A 21,925-nucleotide genomic window follows, 5' to 3' on the forward strand; every position below is an offset into this window, starting at 1 on the left:
CTAAGATGGGATTGGGAGGGAGACAAACCATAAGTGACTCTTAATCTCACAAAACAAACTGAGGGCTGCTGGGTGGATGGGGGTTGGGAGAAGGGGGGTGGGGTTATGGACATTGGGGAGGGTATGTGCTATGGTGAGTGCTGTGAAGTGTGTAAACCTGGCGATTCACAGACCTGTACCCCTGGGGATAAAAATATATGTTTATAAAAAATAAAAAAAAATACCACTGAGTGGTAGAGAATAACTCTTAGGACTAGAAATATATAGAAACCATCTGTACTTACAGACATATGACCCACTGTTCTACAATCAGTTGACATCCAATACCTAAATAGGAAGTAGTGTTTCCATACTGGGTGTGTTCTTTAAAGCTAAGTGGACCATTATACATTCCTAGAAATTCAGGGGGGAAGTCATTTCTAGAAAGAGGCTGTAAAGGTTGCTATCTCGTCCATCAGCACCTCTCACTGGTGGGGTGATGTCACTAATAACAGTGTGGTACAATAAGGAATAGTGAGCAGAGAAACTAGGGAATTAGTATATTTGTTAAAAATATGCCTTTTAATTCTATATTTTTTGTGAACAGGAATAGATTTTCTGCTGAGAAATTTTAGATTCCATAACTGAATAACAGAGGACCTTTATATTTTTGTGCAAGGTGAGAAAGAAATCTGTATCACTGTGTCTTACCAAAGAGGCAGAGGAAAGGAAATTGTGTTTCTGTAAAAGAAAGCAGGGGAGTCTAGAAAATTTTGGTTAATAGTTTAACCTATTATTACAGAAATGGAGAAAATAATACACATTAAAAGATGGATTTTTGATTTTCTGTATTCGCTATCAACCAGGCACTTACTTTTAATTACACATCGTTTTCTTAAAAAAAAAAAAAAACAAACAAAAAACAAAAACAGCAAACAAAACCTTTTCTTCTCCCTTCTTTCCTTCTGTTCTCTTTTCTTCTCTCTGTTTTTTTGAAGGTGGGGGTGAGAGAGGCATTGAGACAGTTGTCAAGATAAAATGGACAAGAGGGTAGATATAAACTTCTTTTTCTCTATTTTATTTGACAGAAAAGAATAAAAGGTAGTAAAGGAAGGTAATAATTATTGACCCTCAGTATTAACTTTGTTCTCTTGGGTAAGCACATAATTAGGTTGTTCTTTAAAATGCATATTATGTAGCTGGCAGCAGACTCTGGTTTAGATCTGATAACTCCTTATGCAGGCAGCTTTTAAAATGCACATGATGTTCCAAAGGAACTTTTCTGGTCTATTGGGTAAATATGTATTAAAGTAATTTTTAAAATACTTATGTACTCAATAGGCTGGAAGTGGTCAATGGTTTAATGAATAGTCATGCATTTTTAAACATGTATCATTATTTATGCACTGACCTAAGTGAGAAAGTCTTTTAAAAATGGCATATTCCTGATGACTGTGTAATTTTGTAGTAAAATCTTAAAAGTATTTCAGGAGAACAGAAGCCAATTTAAAAATTACATTATCTCATCATCCCTTCACCTCATTTTTCCTGGCTGCTCTTCCTCTTATGGGATGTATTATAATAGGCTCATTTATGGCCTCCCTGCTGGCCTAATTTCATTTTCATAGATTAAAGCTGATTTACATTTCAATTGCAATTCCAGTGTTGAATTTATTCTACATTGACTCATTGTATCTGGCACGTAGTAGGCACTCAGTCAATATTGATGGAATGAGTTGTTTTTATAATTTTGTGTCATTCTTGCGAGCCAATGTAAGTCTTGTGCCTACTGCATGCTAAGTGCTGTATTGGATATCAATCAGTTTAGCACAAAGGTAAGACACCTACAGTTTGCAAATAGATTGAAGCCTGACGTCTAGCATCATCACTTATGGGCTGCCTCTCTGACGAAGTAGCTCCCCCTCTCTGCAACTCCACCACAGAAGAGTAGCAATGGCTCCAGTCAGCAGATTATCTTACGGGGATCAATTGGAACTTCATGTGAAAGATGCCAAGCACAGTACCAGACACCCACTGAGCTCTCAGTCTATGCTTTTTCTCTCTTGACTGGTTTTCCTTTCCAGAAACACGAGAAATAATCATTTCTAGACAGCAGAGCCTTCCAAACCGTACAGGGCTCTCATCACTGGATTAAGAAGAATATATATATTTTTTCCTGCTCAATTTTTTTTTAAATTTTTAAAATTTTTTATAAACATATAATGTATTTTTATCTCCAGGGGTACAGGTCTGTGAATCACCAGGTTTACACACTTCACAGCACTCACCATAGCACATACCCTCCCCAATGTCTATAACCCCACCCCCCTCTCCCAACCCCCCTCCCCCCAGCAGCCCTCAGTTTGTTTTGTGAGATTAAGAGTCACTTATGGTTTGTCTCCCTCCCAATCCCATCTTGTTTCATTTATTCTTCTCCTACCCCCTTAACCCCCCATGTTCCATCTCCACTTCCTCATATCAGGGAGATCGTATGATAGTTGTCTTGATCCGATTGACTTATTTCGCTAAGCATGATACCCTCTAGTTCCATCCATGTCGTCGCAAATGGCAAGATTTCATTTAAGAAGAACATTTTTAATAACCATAACAAGCATCATTCTCTGGTGTCAGGAACACATTCAGAAATTCTCAGAGTTCCATTTCCAGGTGGGGGCCTCCTGTGGGCACTGACCTCTTTGTATCAGTACTTACCTGGGGATCCTCAAACCCTGTATGTTCATTTTTGCCCTGCTTCCTGAGGGGCTACCCCCAGTGTTTGGGTTCTTTCCTTCCTATGCTCACAATCCGGCAAGAGTAGAGGAAATCAGCCCTCAAGTTCCCTTCTGAATTTCAGAAAGTTCTACCAAAAAACCCCTCCCAAAAGTCAGATTTTCTAAGAGCAAACAGAGGTAATGGTATCTACTTCAGCACAACATGGTAAATGGGGTTTTGAGAATAAGCATTATTAACATGCTCACTGAGCTGCCTCAAATCCTATTTGGAGGGAGGCATGGTATAAATAAATTAACATGCTTCCTGGATCTTTACAGTCTGAGGTTTAGTGAGCCACTTCAATCTTGGAAAGGCATTAAAATCATTGGAACATAATTGGATTTGTTTTGCTATTAGGTGCAGCTCTCTAACTTTCCCCTGTATGCCACATTCATGAGTAGGAGAATCTCAACTTGATGGAAATGCTATCAATGATGTGACTCCTGGGATCCCCTGAAGGGTAGAGAAGGAGAATCAGGGGATGCAAACTCTTCTGTTCCCTCTCATTCTCCTGTGTGCCTGTTTTTTTTTCAGCAGATGCTGGGTCAGTGGGCAGTGCTCACCATTATTCTTTGCAGTACCCATGGTCTTGGATTAGCAGGCTTTGACTTGTTAAATGACCTAATATGAAATGGAAATCGTATATTACTTTTCATTTATTGGAAGAAGATTATTTTAATTATTTAATCTGAAAGAAAATATATTTACTCTGTTATGCTGTTCTAAAAGTATGTTGTAAATTGTTATACATGGCAGTTTAAAAAAGAAATTATTATTTTTTAAGCTACCAGTGGTAGAAAGCAGTTCTCTTTTCCCAGCAAAAATGGAAAGACAGAGGGGAGTTGGAAATCTTTCCAAGTGATCATATGAAAGAAAAATCAGAAATATCTTGAGAAAGTTGATGTTATATTGGAGGGATCCTTTTACTTAATTTAAAAATTTTTAAATTTATTTTTAAGATCTTATTTATTTGTCAGAGAGAGAGAGAGAGAGAGAGAGAGAGAGAGAACGTACGTGTGAACGTACAAGCAGGGGGAGTGGCAGACAGAGAGAGAAGCAGGCTCCCAACCAAGAAAGGAGCCCCTATGTGGGACTCAATCCCAGAACCCTGGGATCCTGACCTGAGCCATAGGCAGATGCTTAACCCACTGAGCCACCCAGGCATTCCTGGAGGGATCCTTTTAGAGACAAACTTGGGTCCCATCAAAACTTTGCGGTATATATAGACCTTGGGACAAAGAGAGAAACCAAAATGGATTCAGGGAAGAAAGAATTCAGAGACCTGAGAGGGAAATTATAGTTTTGAGGTCAGCTCTGAGTGGATTTATAGGGAAAGATTGATTATAAGTTTAGAAGGAACCCTCTCAAGTTCAAGCTCTGGTTCTCCAAAGGAAGGAGCACAATTTAATTAGTGGAAATATAGTTCAGTCTGGGGATAGCCAGGAGGACACAGACTGCCCTGTTTGTTGATAGAATAGCTTATCTCTTTCAGAATAGCTGAAAGAACAGATATCAGATAGATTCAGTGAAGAATGCATCACTGCAGCCACAGACACCGATGGACCAGAAACTTTTGTCAGTGTAACTTCTGAGCCTCTTGCTTCAGGATAAGAAAGAGGCTTTTACAGAGTGTTCACTGAAGGATATGAGTTGCGTTGGTAAGTTGGAGTTAACATGCAAGGCATGAATTGTTTAAAAATGGGGCCATGTAAAAGGGACCTAAGGAAGGTATAGAAAAGATTGTTTTACAAGAAAGGCAGGTGCATGCCAGAGGCAAGGATATTATATGATAAGCAGGGATGACCTAGATGCACTCAAAATCTATAATCTCTGATAAGAATGGTGGTTCTGGAATCAAGACCAAGAGGTCGCAGATGGGCCTAGGAGACCAAGATTCTTATGATAAATGTGAACAAAATAGCAAAAATATGGAGACATGTGTCTGTTAGTGGAATACTGATAGGCATACTTCAACACAACTTGCAGTCTTCAGGGAAAAGCAAAGACTGAATGCACAGCTGGTTAAGAATAAAGCATACCTTGAATACTTTGCTTAGACAGTACTAGAACGAGAATCTTTTCTGCCCTTTATATTCATTCAGAGCACCTTATTCATTAGGCGATGCTTTTGCTGTTGGTTCCTGCCTGGCTCTAAGAGGGTTTGGTTACCGTCTTAGATTTGATTGACTCCCTCCCTTCTAATTAATATAATACTACCAAACCAAAATCAACAACTTCTACAACTTACCACTTAAATAAGAGATTACCTTTTTAGCCAAAGAAAGATGTTGTATCAACAGGAATACTGTCTTTACATGGGTTCTGTAGGCTGCCAGGCATGTCCGAACTATTCTTCACCTCTCCCTGCTACAGGTCTCAGACCACAGAGATGCTTCAAGATAGGAAAATAAGAAGCTTGGCTTGTTGGGAAAGAGACTTCCCAAATACTTGTCCTTAGCTCAAGCCTTCCAAAGTTTTATTTCTATAGTATTTATAGTTTCTTAAGAAATAGCTTCTGGCCCACTTCCTCTTTGGTGAGTCTGAGAATGTAAAACAAAGTTTTCTCTAATTACTAGAAGGAAAAGGGGACTGGGTAGTAAAGTCAACTATTAAGTAAACCCTGGGATTGATGGTAGTTCCTGCCCCCTTCAGTAGTATTCTGTTGCATAAACCAGCCAAAACCAAGGGAGATCTAAGGCAGTAATCTTTTTTTTTAATTTTTAAATTTTTTAATAAACATATAATGTATTTTTATCTCTAGGGGTACAGGTCTGTGAATCGCCGGGTTTACACACTTCACAGCACTCACCATAGCACATAGCCTCCCCAATGTCCATAACCCCACCCCCCTCTCCCGACCCCCTTCCCCTCAGCAACCCTCAGTTTGTTTTGTGAGATTAAAAGTCACTTATGGTTTGTCTCCCTCCCAATTAGGGCAGTAACCTTTGTTCTTTATCTTTGCTTCCGTTCTTTCTTTATTATCACTTAGGGCTGTGCCTCCATAATAGAAGAAAAAGAACAAGGTGATTATGCTATCTTGTGGATCCTAAGAGGTTATGGGTATTTTAGTGAATGGATTTACTAAGATCAAAAGTCATAGAACATGGGAGTGAGTGGTAAAAAGGCAGTTACAGGGCTAGAACTTTGAAAAGAGTGAACAGAATAGAAATACAGAGAAGGTGTGACAAAGTATTCCCCCCCCTTTTTTTTTAAATTTAAAGGTGTGAGATCCTTCATGTGTTTGTGAACAGAGTAGTCAGTACACAGGGTATGTATAAAGGTATTAGTGTGAAAGTGGAAAAGTAAGTCCTGACTGGTATTCATTAGCACTGTGATAATAAGAAAGGTACTACTCGTACATAATTTCATTTTTAATTTTTATAATAAAATTGGCTGTTAGTTTAGGTCAGGAGTTTTCCACAAGTGGTAAACATCAGACTCCCATGGGGGCTTTTTTCAAAGTACTCTGAGGGTTGAGGTTGGTACATGTATATAATTAAAAGCTCCCTGGATGATTTGGATATATAGTTTCTGTGGCTTAAAAGTCAAAACACAGCTTATCTGAGTCCCTTCTAAGACTTAAGTCAAGGGGTCAACTGGTGAGATCTCATTTGAGGTTTGATTGGGGAAGGATTTGCTTCCAAGCTCACATGATATTGGCAGCGTTAAATTTTTTGTGGTTACTGGCTTAAAGGCCTCAGTTTCTTGCTGACTGTTGATAAGGAGCTGCCCTCAGTTTCTTGCCATGTAGGTCTACCGAGCATGATTTCTTACTTCCTTAAAACCATTAAGGAAGGGGGAGTCTCCTCACAAGATGGGCATTACAATATTATGTAATATAGTTGTGTGCTTGTAAACAAATATACCCCATCGCCTTTGCTGTATTCACTTGGTTAGACATAATCACAGATTCCACTTACATTAAAGTGTAAATACCAGAAGGTAGAAATCATGGGTACTACATTAGACTAGTCTTTCCACCACACCGGTTATCTAAAATCTTGTCAATGCCTCCAATTTTAATTGCTATAAATGAGTGAGGTTTTTTTTTTTTTTTTTTCACTTTCTCATTCAACAAATACTTCATATGTCAGGCACTGTCTCTTGGATACAACTCTTGCCTTCAGTCACAGATACATGGAAAATTATAATAAAATATAATGAGAAGAAACTAAGAAACATGGGGAGAGCCTATGTATATATGCCTGATGTTGACAGGGGTAGGTTTTATCATCAAATTTGGGTATGACTCTGGGAGAGATTATTAAAGGGATAATTTGGTGCACTGTGAGTGGAAAATGGCATTTGCTAAAAACCGTCAAAAGATTAGTGGGCCCAAGTTAGGCCCTCATTTTTTTTTTTCATGGAAAGAGTTATCAGGATAATATGGTAAGCTTAGAATATTTGGCCCAGAATGTTTGGAAAGTTCTTACTATGCTGATTTGGAAATAGTTTAGAAATGTGGACTGGAACCTTGTACAACTAAAGAGATTAACTGCTATTAGAAGAAATATACTCAAAAGAAATAATCAGTGCTGTTCAACCAATTAACCCATGTCACTGTCTGGAGGACAATCTGTGTTGTCAGTGCCCTGAGCTCCATCTGAGTTTTGCTCCTCTTGAGCACTTTGATGAGTGATGTGAGTGAATACAGAGCTGGCACAGAAGCAGAGAGGAACAGTGACTACAAACGATGACAGAAACAAAGTCCAAAATGGTGATGTAGTAACAGTAGATCTACCCTAATATGATAGCTATTTTTAGTAATAAATGGAACATCCTTTTCTTAGGGCCAAAAGTTGGTAGCAAGTATGAATATATGGAAAGTGGTTTGTCCATTTAGGAATTTTAGGTTACTTAGGTTGAACATGAGCTGTTTGTGTGATATAGATGCCACAAAGGGCAGCACAAATAAATACTAAAATACATTCATTGAAGCATAACATCTAGATTTAGAGAAAACTAGTTTTGATCTCCCAGGTTCTGAGCTTTCTTGTGAGGGATTTCATCTGTTCTAAGGGTGCCTGGGTGTTGTGTAAGACTGATGAATCACAGGCCTGTACCCCTGAAACAAGCAATACATTATATGTTAATTTTAAAAATGAGCAGATACAAACAAACCATAATGTGTTCAGATAGCAAGAACAGAGCTGGTGAAATGGATTGGGAATGTTACCATATAGGAAAAAGTTGAGAAAATGAAGGTGTTGAGCCTGGAAAAGGGTGTTTCAGAAGTGAATCTACTTGAAACATTTGAAAGGCCATTTTGGGTGAATTGAATCAGATTTGTTCTAAATAGCTTCATTAGAAAGACATGGAACCAATTTCTCAAAGTTGTTATTTTTTGGAGGAATTTCTTGCTCTCTAAAGTTGGGTAGGGTTGCTTTGGAAAGTGTGTTCACCGTCACTGAGGGAATTCAGTAATATGTTGGACAACTTGATAGGGTGTTAGTAGTTTAAGAATTAGATATATAATTAGGTACATAAGTTCTCTTCACAAACCGTGATTACAGTTTCATGTCACTATCATCTGTGTAGTTTTAAAGGGGTATACACATCTGTGTTCTACTCAGCCCTGTTGTATAATCAGAATTATTCTAATATTTCTACAAAATTATTTCTATAGTTTGAAGAAGTTCCACGGGTAAATTTGCAGGGCAATCAGAGTTGGCTGGAGAAGGGTACAAAGGGGCATTAAACAAGTATGTCACACTTTGTTTTCTCTTGCCATAATTCTGAAATACACACACCATTAACTATTTTATCCCTCCCCACCCTCACTTTGGTGGTAAACATTGTGCTGTCATGTGTTGACTCCAGTTCTCCCCAGTGGAAGACAATAATGATATAGGCACCTAAACAAAGAGGTTTAGATTAAGAAGAAAAATATCAACTACTCAGATTGTCTAAGAGGAAGGAAAAAATTCAGAAGCTTATAGGTGAAGAAGGTATCCTGAAGACTAACTTCTTTTCCCTGTAAAATATGTCCCCAGAAAACACTTACTAGAAAAATGTGCTTAAGTAAAATAAAACTGTGCTGATTTTCTGGGTTCTACATTTGATCAACTAATAATACTACTGTTCTTTTCAATTGACTTCTCTGTACCATTGAGGCACAGAAATAATGTGCTTAGAGGAAACAAAATTGTTAAAATAACCCATAAAGAATCAAAGCACTTTTAAGAAATTTGAAAAAAATAATAGAAATAACTTTTATGCAATAAGGAAGACTGTGTAAATTATAGCAAAACTTCTGACATTTAGAACTTTTACAAAATTATAAAACTTTACAGACTATGAAATTGTCACATTTAGAGTTAAAAGGGAATCCAGAAATCATCTCCAACGGTTATATTGATTGATGAAGTAAGAACTTTATGGTGCAGCTTCCTTGTCTCCAAGTGTATTAGAAACAAGTCACGACAAACTACTTTGACTAGGACTGAGCTAGTCAGTACTTTTTGCCTTATGAATGAAAAACTAACTGAAATAAATCCTAATTTCCTCCAAATAAGTCTTTATTCAAGTATCTAATATTTACATAAAAGCTAACTAGACCATTTTGTCATTATCCAAGATTTTTTGGGGTGCATATGGGGTATCGTCTCCTATTTCTGTTATTTGAAGATAATAGAATGAGAAATGTGAATGAGAAAGCTTAACATTGTAAAGATGTTAATTCTTCCTTAACTAATCTATAAGCATATTGAAACTCTATTAGAAATTCCAATGTGATATTTTTGAGAATTGAACAAAGTAATACTAAAATTTATGGAGAACTAAATATCAGTCAATAGGCAATACCCTTCATACCCACAAAAGTAAAGAGAGGGGACTTACCTGACCAAATAGTAAGATATTATTTTACCAGATAGATTGTGTGTGTGTGTAGACAGATTGTGTGTGTGTGTACACATATATATCAAATATTTATATATGTATATTTACATATACAGTAGAGGTGGATTCATAACTAAATAGAAAAATGATTATTTAACAAATGCTATTGGGAAATAGACTTCATCCTTGCATCTATAAAAAATTACTGTCAAAGTTGATTAAAAACCTATACGTAAGGGGCACTGGGTGGCTCAGTGGGTTAAGCCGCTGCCTTTGGCTTGGGTCATGATCTCAGGGTCCTGGGATTGAGCCCCGCATCGGGCTCTCTGCTCAGCAGGGAGCCTGCTTCCCTCTCTCTTCTGCCAGCCTCTGTGCCTACTTGTGATCTCTCCCTGTCAAATAAATAAATAAAATCTTAAAAAAACAAACAAACAACCTATACATAAAAGGAAATGTTATACAACCAATAGAACAAAATTCAGAATATCATTATGACCTTGAGTCTGGGAGAGATTTTTAAATTTTAAATTATTATTCTTTATTTATTTTTTGGTGGGAGAGATTTTTTTTTTTAAATAAGAAACAAATGGATTAAACACAAATAGAGGAAGAGTAATAGATTTGATTACAGTAACATTAAAGATTTCTTCTGTTTAACAATAGGTATTGAATATAAACATTAAGAAACAATTGGAAGATATATTTTTAAAGTATGTGAATGAAAAGGATTAATAGCTTAAAGTATAAAGAACCTGCAAATCAAGAAGAAACTGTCAGGCAACCCAAGATAAAAGTTCACAAAGGGTATGAGTGGATAATTCCCAGGGAGAGAACATCAATGGTTAATATTATAATAGATGTATTCATCTTCAGGTGCTTAGAGTGTGGAAAAGAATCAGATGGGATATTGTGGTTGTGGAGATGAAAGAAATGAAAACATTAAAAAAGGCATTAATTGATTATTAAAGATTACCTGACACAAATTGGTATTTTATAAATCTGAGGCCTGAGAGAACAACGCAAAAACTCTCATAAGGCCTGCTCTCTACAAGAATTTCGTAGATCCTAGACCCTACATCCTCATTTTATAAAGGAGTTCTTTTTCTTCTCCATAGCTTCCATGACCATGCGAGAGTACCCATGGTTTCAAAGCTCACAGCTATTTTCTTTCTTTCTTTCTTTCTTTCTTTCTTTCTTTCTTTCTTTCTTTCTTTCTTTTTTTTTTTTTGTCAGAGAGAGTGAGCATAGGTAGACAGAGTGGCAGGCAGAGGCAGAGGGAGAAGCAGGCTTCCTGCTGAGCAAGGAGCCCTATGTGGGACTCGATCCCAAGACACAGGGATCATAACCTGAGCCGAAGGCAGCCGTTTAACCAACTGAGCCACCCAGGCGTTCCCTCACAGCTGTTTTCAATCAAGGAAATGGAAGAATCACATCCTAACGATGATATTGGTGCACTTTATCTTGATGAAAATATATAGGTGGAAGGTTTAGAAAATCTCCTTATTAGCTTACATAAGGACAAGGGATAAAATTCAGAAGGGACAATGATAATCAGGCCCACAATATAATAACTAGACTGAATCCAGGAATTTTTAGAAGTTGATATAAAATCACACCTAAATGCTTGAGGTAAGGTAGGCGCAGATGGAGGAGTTTAGGAGGTGAAATAAAGATGGTGAAAATCAAGGAAGGGACAAGGAGGCACAGGGGATAGTTGGAAGACTTGAAAGGAGAGAGAAATACCTGTGGAGGTCAAAGGAGGTGATTTGGGGATGGAAGGGAGAAGCATTATTAAAAATACATAACCTATAAATCTGAATTTTCTTTTGTAAACCGAAACTCAAGTCAATTTGAGTGGGGCTTCTTTTTTTCCTAGCTGGCTTGTTGATTTTGGAAACTCCAATAAAATACTTATTTTAAGAAATCTGTTTTTAACTCTTGTAACCTCTAACAGAGGGTAGCCTATTATTAGGGTCACTCCCTCCACTTGACAAAGGTTTTCTCCTTGACCAAACATTTGGCAGGTTCCTGTGAGCCTGCCTGCCTTCCTTCCTTCCTTCCTTTGACTAGGCCCTGTCCTTGGGCCCTCCCTTCAGTCTGCTGAGCCCACTTTTAGGATGATTCCCATTAAGTCAGTTTAGTGAGAACCTGCCCTCCCTTGATCCCTGTTACCCTGGCCTGCCTTCATCAATTATCCCATTAGGTCAGTTTAGTAAGAATCTACCTACTCTCCATGTCTCCTCTTAGTCATTTTCTATCTACTGACACCCCACCTCTTCAGCTGTTTTGGTGTACTCAGAATTAAGCCTGATGTCTCTCCTCAACTATAAGAATCTTGAGATCTATCACAATAGTGTTAAATAAAATCTTCCTTTCCATTTTAACAAGGGTCAGAGCAATTTTTTCTTTAATATCCTAAAATGAGAAGCTTTAACAATAAATAGTGATCATGGGAGGTGAAGGAAGGATGGCTTGGGAATGTAGGGGATAAAGTTATACTGTTTACTGTATGTTGGAGATCTAACAAACTCCAGGGAAACGCCCCTCTTTAAGGAGCATTAATCCTCAGTATTGAGACATATATGATACAACTATAAGCAAATGTAAATCACATCGAACATAGGTTTAATTGTATCCCTTCTGACCTGTGGAGGAAGACATGATGGAAAGCGTTGTTTCCTAATTCCTTGTGCATCAGATCCATATGTTGTCAAAGGTTAATCTCCGATCACTATGACTTTGTCTCCGCATGTACAGTGATGGTTGCCCCTTAGAAGGAAGCAGCTTTTGAGGAAGTTAGGAAGAAGACGGCCACTTCTGTAATCTCTGGAGGCATTCTTTAACTTTTCGTGTAGTGCTGTGGCATGTTGACAGGGAGTCTGAAAACAGAGATGACAGCGAAAAATTCTGCCTCTTATCATCATCATCATCTCTGTTTCAGAATATTTTGCCTCTCTAGGAGTTCCTTATTTTGAGCTCTACCAGTGGAGCAAACGGATTTGGCTCTCCACAAAAGCTGTGTACCTTCTGGCCAGATGTAAGCACCTCTCTGTATTGCCCTCCTCCTGGAGGTGAAGAGGAAGGTAAGCACTTCTGCCTACTGAGTCTGGTTTATGTGATTGATGCTGAGACTTCCAATTCTGAGGACAAACGATCCATTAGTGGAAATGGGCACACAGGAAACTTCTGTGCCGATAAGTTAAGTGCCCATCACTGTACTCAGTGAACAGTCTGCTGATCTCAATTGTAGGCAATTAACAGTGATTAGCAAGTGCGTGCTTGGTGGGTGGCACAATGAGATTCTTCTTACTGATGAGACAAACTCACAAGCAACCCAGAGAGATATTGCCATGAAAATGCAACAGAAAAGCCCAATCACTGTGCAAGGGGGTCTGACCAATGGAGGACTCTTGTGAGTGTTTTAATTTCTCCTCTTAAACCTCTCATTAACTCTCAGACAATCCAGTAATATGCGGGGAGGGCCGGATATTCATTTAGAATCATACCCTTTATGCATCCTGAGTTAGAGAAATTAGAACGAGAAGAAAATAAATCCCCACAAAATTGTGCAACCCTGGGGAGCACAGCTATTTCTTACTTATCTTGGTATTTTCTTCCAAACTAGCACACTGCCGTGCATCTGGGGGAGCCCAGTAAATGTTAGTGAAAGAGAATTGAGATCAGATCTTCTTGTCCTAGTGACTTATAACCGAGTTTGCCTTTTCTTGATTCTTCCATTGTTTTGTTTTTTGCTTTTTAAATTAATTTTTTGCTACCCTTTCTTTCTTTTTTCTTTTTTTAACCATTAAATTACTTTTGTAATGTGTTTTTGTATTAGGTATATATTTGAGAGATTTGTGAAGTAGAAATTAAATATAAATTTTTATTTTCCTATTGACTTTTATTATAATTTCATAGCAGTAGTCTCATCAATATTTGAGCTCAAAGGCATGGTGAAAAACATAAATATCCATTTCAAATAACTTTCCGCTATTGGCAATATGTAATCAGTGGGCAATTATTCTCCCATATAGCAGGAAAATAATCAAGTAGACAATTAATTTACATGTTCTTTAAGCACCCGCGTACTGAATCACATTATACAATTTCCATTTCCTTTGGAGTTCTCACTGACTTTATGAGACTTGCATGTGTAACTAACCACATGAGCTATACCAGATATTCAGAGAAATTCACTAATTGGAGGAAACTCATAGAGATACTGTTTTTAAAAATGCAGTCTATGTTATTCCACTATTAAGTGCAGAATGCTCTATGAAGGCAAAGTCCCTGCAGTTTTACCATAAAATCCCCAGTGCCTAGCACAGTGCTTAGCACGTAGTAGAATTGAAAGAGTAAATTATTTAATTACTCAGTACCAAGGTACAAAGATATTGCATCATGAAAACCAAAATATATCCATTTTTATTCCTCCTTCTTAAAACTTAAGTAATCACTACTTTGAAGTCTTATTTAAACCTATTTATAGCTATGTGGTAGGAAACAATGCATTATGCCACTGAAATCATTGATCATGCTTAAAGATGGAGAACTTTATTGCTTAAAACATACCATTGCTGGGTGTGTGATTTGAATATGTGATGATATGATCTTCAAGTAAACTATGCATCTTAATATCTAGGGCCAAGGCAAGAAAATGCCCTTACTAATGTTAACAAGAATCAATGCCTAATGGATGGAACTAATTATAACCTTTCTCTACAATTTGGGTCAAATTATCCTATTTTAAGGAAGCACAGCCTTGCCTTTATTCTAACCATATTTTCACCAAGCAGGCATCTGATTATGACTCCAATTTCTTCTTATTATTTTATTTATTTTATTTTTAAGCACTGTATTAAAATATGATTGACATACAAAAGGTTGTAGATATTGAGTGTACACAACTTGATATGTTTGGAGATAAGTCTACACCTATGAAACTCTCATCACTATCAAGGTCATAAACTTATCTGTCAAGTCCAATGTTTCCTCCCATACCCCTTGGTTTTTTGTTTTCTTTTGTGGTAAGAGGACTGAACATAAGATCTATCTACCCTCTTAGCAAATTTTTAATTTTGTAATACAATATTATTAGTAATATGCTCTATGTTGTCCAGTAGAACTCCAAAACTTATTTATTTTGCATATCTGGAAATTTATACACTTGGATCAGCATCTCCCTACTTCCCCTTCCTCCCAGACACTGGCAACCACCGTTCTACTTTCTGCTTCTATGTGTTTGACTATTTTAGATTCTACGTGTAAGTAAATTCATGCAGTATTTGTCTTCTATGTCTGGCTTACTTCACTGTTGCACAATGTCCATGCCTGTTGTTGCCAGTGGCAGGATTTCCTTCTTTTTTTTAAGACTGAATGGTGTTTCATTTTATTTATATAGCACTTTCTTTCTTCATGTGTCTGTTCATGGACATTTAGGTTGTTTCTACATCTTCACTATTGTGAATAATGCTTCAGTGAACATGGAAGTGCAGATATTTATTTGAGATTCTGATTTCAATTCAGGATATATACTCAGAAGTGGAATTGCTGGACCAGACTGGTAATTCAATTTGTAAGTTTTTAAGGAACTTCCATACCGTTTTTTATAGTAGCTCCATTGATTTACATTCCCACCAATAGTATACAAAGGTTTCCTTTTCTCCATATCCTTGTAACATTTGCTAACCTTTGTTTTTTAAAGTTTTCCTAACAGATGTGAGATGATATTTCATTGTGGTTTTGATTTGCATTTCTCTGATGATTAGTGACTTTGAGCACCTTTTCATAGTCCTATTGACTATTTGCGTGTCTTTGGAGAAATGTCTATTCAGGTCCTTTGCCCTTTTTTAAATTAGATTATTTGTGGTTTGTTTGTTTGTTTGTTTGTTTTTGCTATTGAGTTGTGTGAATTCTTTATGTATTTTGGATATTAACCTGTTATTATGTGTGTGTGTATGATCTATTTCAATTATTTTGAAAATCTTCTTATTGTAAGCGTAAACCTTAGTGTTATGTTTTTTGCATTGGCCAATTTTGAATGTGCTTAGCATTAATCAATTTTTCAGACATCAGATCATCCCTGAGTAAAGTGATTACAATATAGGTTCTTGGGTTTATTTGTTTGTTTGTTTGTTTTATTTTTGTGTGTGCAAAATTGAGGAATAAATGTTCCAAGACACAACTAATTTATTATTCTGTCCCCAAATTATCCAGAATAGACTATCTCGCCTTTTAAAAATTATCCATCTTAACCATACTCAGTAAACCTTGATCATCATTTAATGTAAAATCATTCATGCCTAGACTATGTAAAAATCCAGGTTTTACCTGACTTCCACAAAGCCCTGATTTTGAATAATCTGGCCAGATTAATGAGGATTAATTGTATGCCTTCCCTGATGTTCTTTTGACCTTTTCATGTGCATAAATCATGTTAGCCTTCAGCCCTTCTGACTGCTATTTATAGAAGTCTGCAAATATCTAGTAATGAGGTGCTTGAAACTGAACAAAGAGTATTCCAGAGCGTTCTTGTTGGGGACAATTAATATCTCCTATCGTTATCACCTTAATAACATTAAAATATGAGACCAAAAAGAATAATAAAACATGAAACCAAAGATTTCTTTTTATGTGCTTAAGAGATGCCTGTTTGATCGGTGAGCTTAATAAAAATGGTTCAAGGATGACAAAGTACTTCTTCATTTGCTTGAAACAGACTTTATATGAGGAGGCAATAACAAAACTAGTAAAAAACCAAACCAAAACAAACAACACTTCATTATCATCAGAGATATGTGTTTTTTTTTTTTTTTTTTTTTTCATTTGAAGCTGAAAACAAGCACTTTGAATAGCTTTTGTTGATGTTTCATGACAGAGGAGCTGTTGGGTCCATTATTGGGCAGGGAGTCAATATTTGTCTGAAGAGGTCTGAGAAGTCTAGTTTGATGCTAACTTAAACTACAGAAGATCCTGGGGAAACTGGCCAATTCAGTGGGTTCCTGATAGGTTACTTTTTAATTTTTTTTTTTTTTTAGGTTTTTATTTATTTGAGAGAAAGAGAAAGAGAGAAAGAGAGAGAGAGAGAGAGAGAGAGAGAGAGAAGCAGACTTCCTGCTGAAGCTGGATACAGGGCTTGATCCCAGGACCTGGACATCATGACCTGTGTGAAGGTGGTTGCTTAACTATCTGAGCTACCCAGGTGCCCCTGATAGGTTACTTTTCTAAACTAAGGAAAGTTCTTTTTTTAGATCAAACTGTGAATCGATGAATCTCATCTGCCTCTGAGTTTTTGGCCTCACCATGATTTGTTTCTGATGTTTCTGAAGTTGTTGCTGCCTAGAAACAGAAACATTTCCAGCGACATGAATATGAATACCCATAAGGGAAGTAGATTTGTCTGGCCAATGTCTCTTGAATGGTCATGGCCGGAAAAAGCTAATCAAAGCAGTCTCATTGATTTTTGCTTGCCCACGCAAAAATAAAGAGTATTGTGAAATTCATACTTTCATTTAAATTGAGTGCCTATCCTTTGCAAGTTACCCTGTACTCTGGGGAATACAGACCACAAGTTCTTTTCCCAAAAAACTCACAACCTGTTATTGTATTATGCTTTACTCTTTATTGTGTCATTTGTGTTCACCAGGAAATAACATTAAAAAAAAAAAACCTTATGAAGTATAAGTGATTTTGAAAATATTTTCAGTATTTTTCAGGGTTGAAAAGAAAGAGAATATTGAAAACTTAAAAATGTTAAGCTTCCTTTAAAAAAATTGAACAGCTTCTATTATTTTAAATATCCATTTTCTATTTAACTTTAATAAATCCAGATATTTAAGTAGAAATTTCATTATGAAACAAAATTTTTACTTATGATGAAATTTTAAAGAGGTGAAGAGTGGCCAATGAGCACTAATTGTGAAGTTATTGTAATAAAATGAAGACAAATTGTTCTGACACTTTAAAATAATTATAAAGCTGATTCATCACTGTACTGAAAAAGCTGAGCCTAAGTATTGCTCTGCTTTTTTTTGTTCTAATTAGATTTTATTTATTTCCAATATCTTTCAAGGGGACTGAGAACAGATCACAAAAAATGGTCCATTATGCAGCTACAGCATTTGAACTTTTTAAAGACAAAGTAATTCTTTTTTTTTTTTTTAAAGATTTTATTTATTTATTTGTCAGAGAAAGAGAGGGAGAGAGAGCGAGCACAGGCAGACAGAATAGCAGGCAGAGGCAGAGGGAGAAGCAGGCTCCCTGACGAGCAAGGAGCCCGATGTGGGACTCGATCCCAGGACGCTGGGATCATGACCTGAGCCGAAGGCAGCTGCTTAACCAACTGAGCCACCCAGGCGTCCCAAGACAAAGTAATTCTTGATATGGCAGAAATCCATATGACGCACAGGCTTTCCTCAGGAAACTCATAAACAAATGGCAGCAATAACATCTTTAAATCACTTTCTCAAGTGCTTCTCAACTGCGGCTCTGACAAACACACGTTACACCACTGAATGTGTAATAACTGGGAAAAGTATTTCTAGGAGAAAAAAAAGACTCATCAAAATTCAATTCAGAAAAATGCAAAACAAAACAAAAAGAAGAATAAAACACACAAACTCCAAAACAATCTATGAGGAATCACACAAAAACTTTTGGGAAGGCTCTTTATTGATTCTCCTGTTGAGTATGCTGTAAACAAATATGACCAACATTCTGCATGCACTCTTTCTGGTCCTTGGTTTAGAATAGCAAATCAGCTTAGAGTTCATTGTTGCCTAAAATAATAACTGGAAGTCCTTAACCAAGACCCTTGTTTGAAAGTGCTGGGCATTTACATGCTTACATAAAGCCTTGGATTGGAGAAGAGTCAATATATTCAGTAGCCATATGGCATGGATAAGGACCAATCAGAATAGGAACATAGCAGCGCTGTTGCATACCAGCTGGGGGTCAGCTCCCATCGTCTGGTGTTTGTGAGATTTTGCCCATGGTGGCATTTACTCAGGAGAATTAGAAGAGATTAGATTAATGGGGAGCAAATCAAACCGTCCCTTTGCACACAGAGAAGCAGTATGTCAGACTCTCTGGCAATTTTATCTTTGCATACATATAAAGGAACAGCTTGGGAATAATTTTATTTGTTTAGCAAACACCTATTAAATATCTACATTGTATTAATCTGGGAGTCTGTCTCTTAAACTTTTCCTATTACATCCTCCTTTGAATTTAAAATAAATGATGGCGCTGGAAAGAAATTCGAAGGTCATCCAATAAAGCCCTTTTATATTACCAATGAAGAAACAGGCCCAGACTGATTAAGTAACAAATATTTATTGGGTATCTACTATGTTCTCAGCACTTTTTTAGGAGCTGGGGATGGACTGGTGAACACATGAAACACAAAAAGAACCGTCTTCTCACGGGTGCACATTTAAGAGTTGAGAGAGGGAAAAAAAGAGCAAGATTTCAGAGAGTCGTGAGAGCCAAGAAGATGAGGAAACAGTAGAATCTGACAGAGTAACTGTGGGCCCCTTGAGAGTTGGTGTTTAAGAAGTTCTACTTGAGGTGGTGACAAATTGAGATCTGAATGAAGAGAAGAAGCCAGGCTTACCAAGATATGTAAGGGAGAACACTGTTTAAGCAAAGGAACAGCAAGTGTAAAGACTGAAGTTCGCCAAGCAGGAGAAGCAGAGATAAAGCCTGTGTCTCTGGAGGGTAGTGAGTAACCCGGTGAAGTAGGAGTGGTGGGAAGGGCCAGATCACTGAGCCTTTTCAGGTTTTGGTGACTGGTTTGTTTTTCACTGTGGGAATATATTTATATTTATACTTATATTTATTGCATGTTACATAGAGCAAGTCTGTGTACACAACACATGGCACGAGAGTAAGATCTGACATATATTTCTGAAATACCATCCTGGCAGAGGTAGGATCACCTAGTAGGTTATCACAATTGACCTTTGAACAACATGGGTTGAACCCCGTGAGTCTACTTATGGACAGATTTTTTTTTTTTAATAAATACACTACAATACTGCAAATGTATTTTTTCTTATGATTTTCTTAACATTTTCTTTACTTTAGCTTAGTGTACTGTAAGAGTACAATAATAAACTAAATATGTGTTGGTCAACTGTTTATGTTCTCAGTAAGGCTTCCAGTCAGTAGTAGGCTATTAGGAGTTACATTTTAGGGTGGAGTTGAAAGTTATACATGGATTTTCAACTGTGTGGGTGGGGGCTGGTGCCTCTCACCCCTGTGTTGCTCAACTCAACACAAGTGAATGGTGATGATAAGAGTGGAAGATGTGGGTTTGAAAGAAGAGCATGGTTGTGATTTATTTTGAATATCAAGGTGAGGCAAAGAGAAGAATGAGGTTGTCTCTCAGTTTTTTGCTTGGTTATCGAGGCTGCTGGGCAAGCTGGTATGCTGAGATGGGTACACTGGGGAAAGAACAGATGGATTGGGAAAGAAATTGAAAATGATTCCTGTGAGATATCTCCATAGGGATTTTTCAGTGGGCAGTTGTGCTGTTAGATTATATGTCTGGAGCTGAATGAGGAGGTCAGGACTATAGAGAGAAATTTGGGAATCGTCTATATACTGAGGGTATTGGAAGCCCTGGAACAAGGTAGACTCTCTTAGGGAAGGAGAGCAGGTAGAAAAGAGAACTGCAAGCTAGGTTCTCGGCCCCTCCAAAATTCAGATTTGGGGCAGAGAGAACAGCCAGGAATAAAGACCGAGTAGTAACAGACACAGAGGCAGAAAGAAAACCAGGTGAGGTATTGTCGAGGGGATCCACAGGTAGACATTAAATCCTAAGTTACCTAATTTTTAGACCAGACCTGTCTTTAACGCCATGTTCCTCCTCTTCCTAATTCTTCTTTATGGCTCATATTTTACTGCAAAATAAAAAAACGGATACGCTGAGTCAATCGGTGGCTAAATCTTTAACTTACGATCTTCCTGTCCGGGCTCATTGTGCAATGTGCTTGTTTTTGTTCTGATCATGGTTTGGTGGCGTTTTCCTCATGTATTTGAAACTACGTTTCTTGAATTCAGAATGCTTTCTCATCTGTTTTTGATGTGCCTCTTAAGTCCTGGTGATGGTCAATCTGGTGATGTCTGGAAGGAGCCAGGATAAGATGTTATTTTGTTTTAACTTGTTCTTGTCCTTCCCACTGTAATTATCTCCTTAGTAGTATTTCACAGGCGGCAGCAGCTTCGAGTTTTAGTCTTTCTGACATCCAAACCCCAAACCTCAGCGATAGCTTTATATATCTTTGCCCTTTACTTGTTGCATCGATTGCCAAATCTCGTCGCTTCACTTTTTATTTGTAGCTTTTTTCTCTCTCCCTCCACTGCTGCCCTAGTCTTTACCTGAATGACTTTCTTCCCAGAAACACTTCACTTGTAAGCAGTGCATCTGTACTGTTTCTGACTGCTGCCACTGTTCCAATGATTCTTTCTGAGGTTCTGGCATTTCCATTCTTACTCTTAAATCCCACAGGGGCTTCCTGTTCCCTAAAGAATCGAGTTCACAGTCCTTGCCCTGTCAGGTGTTCAAGCTCTAAATGATTTCCTTTTTGTCATCCCATTCAATATGCCTGACTTCTTTCACTTTTCCTGGGTTTCCAGAATTCTTTTGTCTACAATTAGTTCAAAACTTTCCTTTAATCATGCCTCATTTATTTATTTTTTAAAAGATTTTATTTATTTATTTGACAGACAGAGATCACAAGTAGGCAGAGAGGCAGGCGGAGAGAGAGAGGAGGAAGCAGGCTCCCTGCTGAGCAGAGAGCCCAATGTGGGGCTCCATCCCAGGACCCTGGGATCATGACCTGAGCCGAAGGCAGAGGCTTAACCCACTGAGCCCCAAATCACGCCTTTTTTAAAAAAAAAAGGCTGTTGAAATTACAAGAAAAACAGGACTATTTTTTGCCATTTCTTGCTGACGTGTAATTCAGTTACTCATGATACATGTTTAACATGTTACACATTTATCTAATAGAATTAATGTGCAGAACAGTTGGAAAGATTTTACCTCATGGCTCCTCTTAGAACTCACCTATTTCTAGCCAAAAAAGAACAGACAGAAAATGACCTTCTGATGCCCTCCAGGCAAGAACAAATAAAAGCCTTGCACAAGCGTGGGGCTCTGAAAGGAGCCAATACGGTGAACGGAAAAATGTTCTTTATTACAGAGTGCCTATTTTTACCTTACTTCCTTTAACCCTGGATCCTGTTAGACAACATTAATATATAGGCGGTAGGGTGCTCAAAATAAAAAGAGGGAACTGAGTTAGTAAGCACCAGTTGCCATGTGAGTAGA

The 21,925-nt window shown here is 37.5% G+C and overlaps 1 pseudogene; it reads left to right on the top strand.

Moving 5' to 3' along the window:
• LOC111148834 overlaps nucleotides 1–21,925 on the top strand; it is an 85,607-nt pseudogene that overhangs the window by 57,195 nt on the left and 6,487 nt on the right.

This window comes from Enhydra lutris, unplaced genomic scaffold, assembly GCF_002288905.1.
Source record: "Enhydra lutris kenyoni isolate GAN:26980312 unplaced genomic scaffold, ASM228890v2 scaffoldscaffold21, whole genome shotgun sequence".
NCBI classification, from domain to species: domain Eukaryota; kingdom Metazoa; phylum Chordata; class Mammalia; order Carnivora; family Mustelidae; genus Enhydra; species Enhydra lutris.